Below are 10852 nucleotides of genomic sequence, written 5' to 3'. Positions count from 1 at the left end.
ATCGTTCTAAGTTTGCATCTGTGTTTTTGTGGACAGTTGCCTGTATCCATACTTACATCATCTACACCTACACCATCATCAGCTCAACATGTGTCATTTAACCCAAGTACAGCCATTACTATCCAGTGGGATACACAACGCACTCTTCTGCTTCTAAAGCCCTGATTGATTAACGTATTTCTGAAAGATGCAAACTGTCCTCTGGGGGAACTCCTGGTGGGCGAAATAGATAATTACATACAGCATATGTATCTAATGCATATCTCGCTATGTTGATAATTTTATTAGATACTATGGAGACTAAAGCCTAAATGTGCCAGGTCCTATCTTCACAAAACAGTAGCATCACAGTCACCAAGGTGATGCTAGTCTTTGAGAAAATGGAGGGGGGGGGGTCATTACTATGACTGCTGTATAAAAATAAGGTATTAAATGAGCTGTTGTAAAAACCAAAAGTGAAAAAAATCCCATATACCCTACAGTTATACCCCCATACACCACAGATTTATTTCAATTATGTTCTTTTATTTTCCTTTGTGCGTGCTTCCAGTTCCTGGGGTGTCCTTCACTGGACCCTGCTTACTGGAGCTCCATGGTTGAGTCTTCATCTGACAAGCCAGCTCAGTGAGTCAAGAGGTTCTCCAGCACAGGAGCGAGGATTAAAAAGAAAAAAGACAATTAGACAACACTGTAGCGTGATCCCAGCCAGTTCTGAGGCTGAGGCGGATTTATTTTTTTTTTCCCAAACTGCTTTTAGATCATTTTAATGACATGCAAGTCATAAGGTCAGTTCTAGGTCAAGGAACAAGCAAGGCAATAAACAAAGCCCCATGATGCCTGTTTCTAAGGGCTTATCAGGATGACCAAGATATCTGAGGCTACTTCCTGTCCTAGCCCAAAGTCACATTCTTGCTTAAAGCCTACTTCTTTGTTCTAGCCCCAAATCAGATTCCTGCCTGAACTTACTTCCTGGTTCTTAGCCTAAAATTAGATTCCTGCCCAAGCTTTCTTCCTTGTCCTTGGCCAATGTCAGATTCCTTCTAAGCAGCCCCCAGCTCTTCACACTCTACAATCTCACATTGTTGTTGGAGATGTGTAAAGATTTCCTTATTTAACTTGGTTTCCTGGTTGGAGAAGGCTATCCTGCCATGTAAGCAGAAATTGGAGAAGGGTTATTGAGTGTCAATGCAGAAGCTAGTGAGGTTCAATCGGAATTGAAGGGTGAGAATAAGGTGTGGGACAGAAAGGAACAGATCCACAGATGGAAGACCGGTTTTACAGGTCTGTCATATCCAGAGGAAAAGAGAAGAAATCGCCATTTTAGAGACTCCTCTGCCTCAAATGTCTTTGCATTAATTAGTGGAAATCCGAATGCTCAAGCCAACTGATTGTGTCTAGTTGATTTACAAATAGCAGAAAAAAAAAAAAAACTATGAAACTCCTCCATAGGTGTGTCAGTTTTATGAATGAATGCTCCCTACAGCTTATAGCCTGAACCCCAACAAACACTCAAGTGCCTAATAGAAGAGATTTAAATAATTTTATATTTTAAATATTTTTCAATCTCACCCTTTCCTAGATGCAATACCAAAAAAATTTGAATAACAGTGTTTGGTAAGGGAAAGGAGCAGGTTTTGCTTTTTTTTTTTTTTTTTTTTTTTTTTTTTCCAAAATGGAGTCACATATCTTTTATAAAAAGTTAAACTAGTCTCCTCAGCAGGACTTTTAATGCGCACAGTGACTGGGAGGTGAACACGACATGAAGCCATTTCCCAAATGCTCCCTTCCACAGCTTCCTCCCAGTCCAATGTCTGTGTCGCACACTGTAGGAAACATGTGTGATAAAAGTGCTCTTATAGAGCATGCTACAGGAAACATTTTGAGAGCAATGTTTTATCTTTCATGAATCTACAAGGAGAAATATTTAGCGTCGCTGTAGTGCTTTCAAAGCTATTTCAGAATGCAGTTATGAGAGATGAAGTTTACGAGGAAGCACACCCACATCTGCTTACTCATTTGTAGTACAAAGTAGTACAAACTGCCTACTCAGCCCTACACGCTTTTGTAGGCACCGGCTTGTAGAAGTGAACAGAACAGGCAGAATTCTGATTCTCAAGGAATTGGTTTTCTAATGGCAATTACATGTATGTATGTATGCATGCATGTATATGCATTTGCATGTGTATGTGTATGTGTATATGTATGTATATATAGATTATTATCTTAAATGCTGAGACTTTTGAAATTTTAGTTTTATAAGTTATGGTTATAACATATCTATGAATTCAATGCAATTATTGATGTAATCAGTTGCTAAAAGATTCTGTGAAATTAGATGACGTAGACTTTAATTTTACCAAGAAGAATAAAGAGCCATAAGAGCGTCAGAGTGACTTTTTAGAGTAAGAAACCTCTAATCAATAAGAGGCTTCAGAGCTGTTAGCACGGGGTGGATAAACTGGAGTCCAAATCAGGCATCCCGAATATATGTGGAAACTGGGCAGGTTTAGAAGCAGGGCTGATGGTCAGAGCTGGGTAACGCGGTATGAAGTACCAGGACCCCTGACTTCCAGATGGAAAATCAGGAAATCCCTGCCTCACACCATATGTTCCCAGGAAACAAGGTGAACTAAAGAACATAATAGCATGAGAGAAACCTTTAGGGAAATATCCATGTCTCCTAAGTTAGGAAAACTATTTTAGAAGTAAACTAAAAACCCATAGTGAGGTCTATACTAACAATTCAAACTCGCATGGGTAAAGCCTTGCAGGCCAGCAAATGCTCTTCACAGCACATACAACTGAGAACTTACCAAAACCAGTAAGGAGAATTTCAAGAAAACAGGAAGACAAACACAGACTATAAATAGATTGTTCACAGAAGATAAGGTGGTCAATAAATTTATGAAAAAGGGGTTCAATTGTACTGGTAATTAGAAAAATTCATTTAAACCACAGAGATGCAAGGTTGTGCTGATCATTCTGGAAACATTTTTTTCCAAGTCTGAAAATAACTGTCAGTACGAATGGCTAGTTAATGACACACCTTGGTTGAAAGACCCTGCATTTCCACTTCTGGGTGAAGGACCCTGCGTTTCCACTTCCGGGTGAAGGACCCTGCATTTCCACTTCCGGGTGAAGGTCCTTGCATTTCCACTTCCGGGTTAAGGTCCCTGCAATTCCACTTTCAGGTGAAGGACCCTACATTTCCACTTGCGGTGTTGACTGCAAAGAAACCCCAGCACACATGCACAGGAGACATGCACAATGCTACCCCAGAACAGCGGTGTTTATGTGGAAGATGCTGCATGATCTCACAGACATTTCATGGGATTGTTCACAGTGGCGAAAGTGAATAAGTTAGAGCTGTATTTAATACTACAGAAAAAAAAAATCTCAAGAGATCTAAAAGTCATAGGAAAATGAAAACTCCGGGGCTTACGAAAAGTGTAACAACTCACACAGACTAAGAACAATCTAGGAGACAAAAAGAGAGAGTATGTAGTGGTTTTCAACTCTATTTGTGAGGTAACTTTGTTTTGTTTTGTTTTGGTTTTTTTTTTGGTTTTTCGAGGCAGGGTTTCTCTGTGTAGCCTTGGCTGTCCTGGAACTCACTTTGTAGACCAGGCTGGCCTCGAACTCAGAAATCCGCCTGCCTCTGCCTCCCGAGTGCTGGGATTAAAGGCGTGCGCCACCACGCCCGGCTATGAGGTAACTTTGTAAACTTAGTGGTAAGGTCAGCGTGTGGGTATTACTTTTTTTTTTTTTTTCGTTTTTCGAGACAGGGTTTTTCTGTGTAGCCCTGGCTGTCCTGGAACTCACTTTGTAGACCAGGCTGGCCTCGAACTCAGAAATCCACCTGCCTCTGCCTCCCGAGTGCTGGGATTAAAGGTGTGCGCCACCACGCCCGGCGGGTATTACTATTTTTACACTTTTGTGTATAACTAAAATATATTCCTAAGAATGTCACTACACAGCTAAATGAACAATATCAATAACATTTGAGAGAGAATTTAGACAAATCTATGTTTTTTCCTTTGGTACTTTTGTTTTGTATCTTCTCAGAATATTAAAGTTTCTTTTAGATCAGAGGTTTTCAATCTGTAGGTCACGAGCCCTTTGGGATCCAATGACCTTTTCACGGGAGTCACATGTCAGATAGCCTTCACATCAGATATTTACATTCCGTTTCACAACAGTATCAAAATGACAGTCATGGGGTAGTAACGAAAATAATTTTATGGTTGAGGGGTCAGGATAGCATGAGGAGCTGGGTTAAAGGGCATTAGGAAGGTTGCAAACCACTGCTTTAGAACGACTTAACTGTCAAAATATCCACCATTTACAGACAAAACATGGTAGCTAGATGGTGAAATAGCTTTCTTTCCTGAGTATGAACAAGATTATATTGAAGACTATAACTTAACTCCATCCGACATATTAAATCATATTAAATATAGAGACATAGATGTGAAAGGCTCTAAGCCCCCAGACAATGATGGAGAAGGAGTTCACATCCATCTTTTTAAAATAATATTGATTCATGTAAAGCTCTTAGATGTAGTTTACAACATCTAAATTTCCATAGACTGGGTTCCTTCCTATAAAACACAGTTAAATATGCTGTCCCCCTCTCTGCTACTCTCTAATGCAATTAATTGTAGGTCCATCTAGCACAGTGGCCCTTAACCCTCCTAATGCTGCGACCCTTTAAAACAGTTCCTCACGTTGTGCTGACCCTCAACCATAAAATTATTTTTGTTGCTACTTCAGATGTTGCTATTTTTATGAATTGTAATATAAATATCTGATATGCAGGATATCTGCTATGCAGCCCTCAGAGGGGTCACAACCCACAGGTTGAGAAATACTGCTCTAGCAGCTTGTTTGGAAGGATCTGGCCGGACATCACCACAAGTACACGTCAGAACTTAGAATCCCACAACACCGCAATATTGTTTCCCATGGGTTTAAAGGCCAATAGTCTGACCTCTGTGACCTCTCTCCTGGTCTATTAGATGAGAGTAATGATTGTAACAGCAACTCACTGGGTAGACTGGGAAGTGCTTTATAAACTGGCCAGTCATTTTGCCAAAAAAAAAAAAAAAAAAAAAAGAGATACTCATTTCTGTGCCAGCCCAGTGTAACTCACTGTGAGGGATATTTGCCCCAGTAAAGAAGGCAACAACAGCAATGTATAATCACACTGAGAAACGCAAGTCCATTTACACAGTTGTGATTTATTGGGTCTATGGGGACACAAGCAGTGAGGTCCAGGGCCTAGGGTGATAAATGACTTCTCCCCGGCCTGAGGCGTGGTGCTCAGATCAGCACCCTGTGTGCTTGCTTGCTGAATTGTAGTTAAGGGAAAGGAAAACGCAGTACATTTCCAAAATAGCAAGGACAGCTTAAATGTATCCAGCCTGGCTAGGGTCTTTTTTCTTCTTCTTCTTTTCTTAAACCATCTTTCCAATCATGTTTTTTATTAAGTGTACAAGGCTTTCTCGTTCCTGTGGGTTAACCTAGCTTTCCGCTTGTGTGGAGGGACATGGGAGACAGTGAGAATGGGCCCATGTGGTGTAAAAACAATGTTTTGCTAGTCATCACCCAGGTGAAACAGGCCTTAGTAGCTATTGTACTTGGGTCACAGCATCATAGGTCTTGTCTACAGCTGTCTGGCCATCGGGAAGCCTCACTATGGGAAACCTCATCTTTGCCTGGTTTTAACATCTCCAGAGTCTAAATGTACCTTTTCTAAGTCTAACACAGGAACAAACCAACAAAGAGATCACAGAATGTTTTTCCAGCAAGCATGGCTTCCCAGATACTTTTTTTTTTAACTTTTCATTTTAAAAGCAATTCAGTTTCTTTGCATTCACTCTCTCTCTGTCTCTCTCTCTCTCTCTCTCTCTCTCTCTCTCTCTCTCTCTCTCTCTCTCTCTCTCACACACACACACACACATTGAAATAATGATGTCTTCTAGGTTTTATAAATGGGTTCCTTACTGCATCTTGCCTGAAAAGATGTTCACCACAAGTCCTATTGTGCTGCTTGTGAAGTTTAAGGTTTCCTTAACATCAAATGAGATTTGTTGTTGTTGTTGTTTATACTGAAGCACCCTGACATCGCACCCCCTTCTTTAAGCAGTGATATGATTGCTCTGTTGAGAAATAAGACGATATTGAAGGTTAGGCTAACTCTCGCTCAAATAAAACCAATCCTAGTGATAGGTTTAGAAACAAAGGAATCTTACACGTCTGCGTCTGCTTTCTTTGTGTTCTTGGAGGGGAAACTTCGGGAGCAGTGTGCACGAAGAGGGGATTGTTTTTGTGGAGACAAGTCTGGTATTTCAGGGAAATAAGAAAGTAATAACAGATGTAAAGTCAAGGTGAGAAACAGCGCACCCTTCTCCCTCCTTCCTGCCCTCCCGCTTCGAGTCACGTTCCATCTGGAATACTTTAGACCATTCCCCAACATTTGACTCACTGAAAATAAAACCTGGAAATTTTGATCTGCTTCAGCCCTCTGTTTGGGACACTAAGAATTAAGCCTTAGTTCCCGTGATTTACTTAGAGAGTGAAAACTAATAAGAACTCAAATACTTTGTACATTATAGGCTCGAATATATCACCATCCTGGACTTTGTTCTTGACAAATGACAGTTTCTACTTCACCCCTCCCCTCTCTTACCACCCACCCAGCTGGGTTCCATTTCTTCTGTTTTACCCAGTTCTTCAACATTCCGCGCAGTCAGAGCCTACTTTTCCAGATTAAACCCAAGAGTTACTCAAACCACCACAGGTTCTCTTTCATTTGAACTCAACATACCAACTTAGCACACAAGGGTCCAACAGTAGACTTTTATCTTTCTGAAAGACTCTGGAATTATTACTTTCTATAAGGCACATCAGAGGCCCAAGACCACTGCTTCCTTTTAGAGTCCTGCAATAGGCTCTTTCTCTCTGCACTTGTCCCACACTTGTTGAGGAACAAGCTGCTTTGGCTCTGCTCCGAAGTCAGCCTGTCTCCTGGCTTAGTTCTCCAGATCTCATGAAGAGACAGATCTTCTCCAACTTGGTGCCAGGACCTCTACTTCACACATTGCTCTTGAAGGCCACTCAAGAGAGCCAGTAATCTCATATGAGGGTCTCAGACAGGATAGGAATCAATGGGTTAGTTTCTAGGCAACCAAAAAACAAGTGAGGCACTGGGCTGTGGTGGCACATGCCTTTAATCCCAGCACTTGGGAGGCAGAGGCAGGCAGATTTCTGAGTTCCAGGCCAGCCAGGTCTACAAAGTGAGTTGCAGGACAGCCAGGGCTACACAGAGAAACTCTGTCTCGAAAAACCAAAAATAAATAAATAAACAAATAAAAAAGAGGCTGATAGAAATCAGCCTATGTTAACACTACGAAAAGTATCCATCTTGTTGGTTCTCAGTAGTGGTGGTACCGCCCCCTAGAGGCCTTTTCGGAAATGCTTGGGTACACTAGCTTCCACACTTGTACTCCTTAGCCTTTCACAGAGCTGGATTGCTACATGCCCTAAAAAGCAGAGTAAATAAACTCTAAAAGGAGGTTAAATCTTCACTCTTTAAACACCCTCCTGCCCCCGCAAACAGTCATATAAAAGAAAAATTGTCTGCATTTACTTGAGCCTAACCCTAAATTCTACTTCACATAGAGACACAAAGTATTTAAAACACTCTTAAAATATGCTGAAATTTCAGAGTAACAACAAACCAAAAAGCAAAGGAAAGATAGCTTGGCTTTGTTAAGATCCTTCCCAGTGAGACCCATTTGCATTTTGGAAAGTGATGCCCACAGCTACCAGGCTCCACTCAGTCCTGAGTCGGCTGGACTGTAAAACCTATTTGTCTGCATCTGTAGATGTCACAGAAATGCATCCTAAGAGAGATCTAAGGCTTGCGAGTCCTAAAAGATAGAACATTTTTCTTTGATATTTTGTTGCGTCCCTAATCCATGTCATAACATTGAGAATTATTTTGACATTACAGTTATAAACACGGACCAGCTCACTTGCAAGAGTATTTCCAGACTTGGAATTTATTTTTCATTGATATTTTCCCATACTGGAATCAGAAGACCCCCATCTTCTGACTATCGGAGACAACGCTGCCCAGCTTGTGGATGCTCTGCCATCGATCAGTTCCTTTGGTCCTTGTACCCATGCCTACTCTCCTGTCTCATTTCACCAAGCATCTGGTACAGGATGACTTGTGGCCTCCTGGACTGCACTTACTCACTCTGGGTAAGTGCACGCGTATAACCCCTGCGTTGTGTCTTCAGTATCTCGCTGTCTGTGTATATTCATATGGAGGCACACGTGATTTTTATTACGTTGTTTTCCCTTGGTTGTCCCTCTCCTAACAGTTACGTATTACGTTTTAGGTGGATGACTTCAGTTACCTCTGCACCTTATTTTAGGGTTCTGTTATCCTTCCGTTGTTGTGACAAATACCTAGGCAAAACCATTTACAGTCTATGGCTGTTGAGCTCCTGTGTTTCCAAGCCCAGAGTGAGGCAGAACACGGTGAAGCTTGCCCACTTTATTGAAGCTAGGAAAGAGAGTGGGGGAAGAGAAAGGGAAAGGGCCAGGTGTAATAAAGAGTAGACCCCTTTCCCTAGACCCAACCCCACTGGTACACTTTCTCCAATTAGGCTCCAGTTCCTAAGCTTTCTACGGTCTCCCAGGAGCCCACTAAATTATAACCCCACAAATGAATGAATGCATTCATGGAGTAAAAGCCCTGTGATCTAACCACCTCCTGAAGGCTCCGCCTCAGAACAATTCTATGCTGGAGACCAGTGTTCAATATTTGAGTTTGGGAGCCGGGAGACCAGGTATACAGATGGAAACTGTAGTAAGAATGACAGGGGGTGATATTTTTTAAAAGGCATTAGACTTTATAGGGTTGTTTTGATTACCCTAGATCCATCATCACATTAACCACCTTTATCCTGAAAAGAACTTTCATCACGGAAGGAATTGAAATTTAGAATATTTTGTGGATAGAGTGAGTATTAGCCAACCAAAGTGATCCCAGGTGTTGATAAGAAGGAACACTGTGGCAGCATCCTGTGAAGGCTGGCCTTCTCCAAAGAGTCTGATTTATCCAGTGACCCAATTCCAACAGGGCTGGGTAAAGTTGCTTCTCCTCACCTAGCACTATGGTCCCCACCTGTGGTGGTTTGAATGTGAATGGCCAGATGAGCCGGCATTTCGATCATTTGGTCCTTTCTCCCTGATATTATCAGGTGGGCAGGATCTGTTCCTTCATGTCCAATACTTTCTGCTTTGGCATTTCCATCTTGGGGGGCAGGCAGAGATGTTATAAGAAAGAGAAGCATTCCTCTAATGGTGTCATAGCCAAATATCAGTGGAGTGGCAGAAGGTCCCCTTAGTAATGAAAGGTGCAGGTTGCTGGACTCATCTTCTCACAGCTTTCTCCAGAATCATCTGCTAACGGCCATATGCCATTCCGAGATGAGAAGGATGCAGTTGTTCCAGAGACATGTAAAACCACCTAATGAACAAACATTTTAACATTTTAACATCTATAGACACCATTTCTTCATGAAATTTCTCAGCGGGTGGAACCAAACCAAACCAAACCAAACCATTTTTATTAAAGTGAACAGTGAATGAAAATGGGGGAAAATATTAAATATCAAGAAATAAAAATTTAAGTCAAGTGAATAAATTGAAAATATGTACTAATTTGAAATAGATACTCTATTTAATGTTTGTTACATATGGTATAGTTGGAAGCCAACAATTAGTGGAGCCAAAAAAAAAAAATTAGTAAGCCAGAACATATCCTACTAAAGGATATGACCAGTTTTAAAAGAATGTCTTAATTTGCTGTACTCCCAAAAGTCTTAGGAAACACAGAATTCCTATATGTACCTGACATATTTATAAGAAAAACTGTCAATTTTATGAGTCAATTTGCCAAGTCATTTAAAGGAAAGGTGATTGTGTAAGCCTTATGTGTTTGCTATAACAAACTTGGTTGTTTGAAAACAACAGGAAGTCCACAGTGGTCTTATTTGGTACCCGGTGCCAGCAGGGGCTTTTGCCCACTGGAACAAAGCCAGTCTCCTTGCACTGCCCAGCTTTCTAAGCCTGCTCTCAGCTTTCTAACCCTGGTCGCTAGTCTTGGTTCACAATACTTTCCTCTCTCTTCAGAGGCTACAAGGTAGCATCTGGTTTGGTTGCCTTTTCTTTGTCTCTAGCTGTCTTCTTGTGAATTCGTAACATTGTATTTAAGGCTCATTGGGATAATCCAGGTTTATGTCCCCACCCTCGCCTCATCTCACAAACTTTAACATAGTTGGCGAAGTCTTGCAAAATCTCCTGGTTATAGAAAGCAACTTTCAGATGACCCGGGATCCTGGCTCTGAAGGTGGTATTATTTCACTCAGTAGAGTGGCACGCGTGTAACTGATGCAGAAGGCAGATGATATGAAGTGTTAGCTCCAAACTGGGCATAAGCTAAGGTAATTATATTCAGAATTTAGACCACCAACTTTCTAAGATATGAGTACAGGAGACATATAGGCAAATGAACCTCGCTGTTCTCCATTTTAAAACCAGGAAATTAGACGCCATCACTCTTCTCTCCATGTTTCCAACAGGACCGTTGTTATTGGTTGTAATTACTGATACCAATATGTATGCTAACATTTCTTTCTTTGTTTTGTTTTCTCTGATCAGAAATTTCAGTAAGATTGCTATTTCGCCGAGCTCCCTGCAATCTGGTACTTAGATTTTCTTCAGTGATAGAGGGGGAGGTTGATGGAATAGAGAGGTCTTTCGTCTCTTCCTC

The sequence above is a fragment of the Mus caroli genome, unplaced genomic scaffold (genome assembly GCF_978045245.1).
Source record: "Mus caroli unplaced genomic scaffold, Mus_caroli_1 scaffold_9, whole genome shotgun sequence".
NCBI classification, from domain to species: domain Eukaryota; kingdom Metazoa; phylum Chordata; class Mammalia; order Rodentia; family Muridae; genus Mus; species Mus caroli.
Note: the sequence above shows the minus strand (reverse complement) of the source record.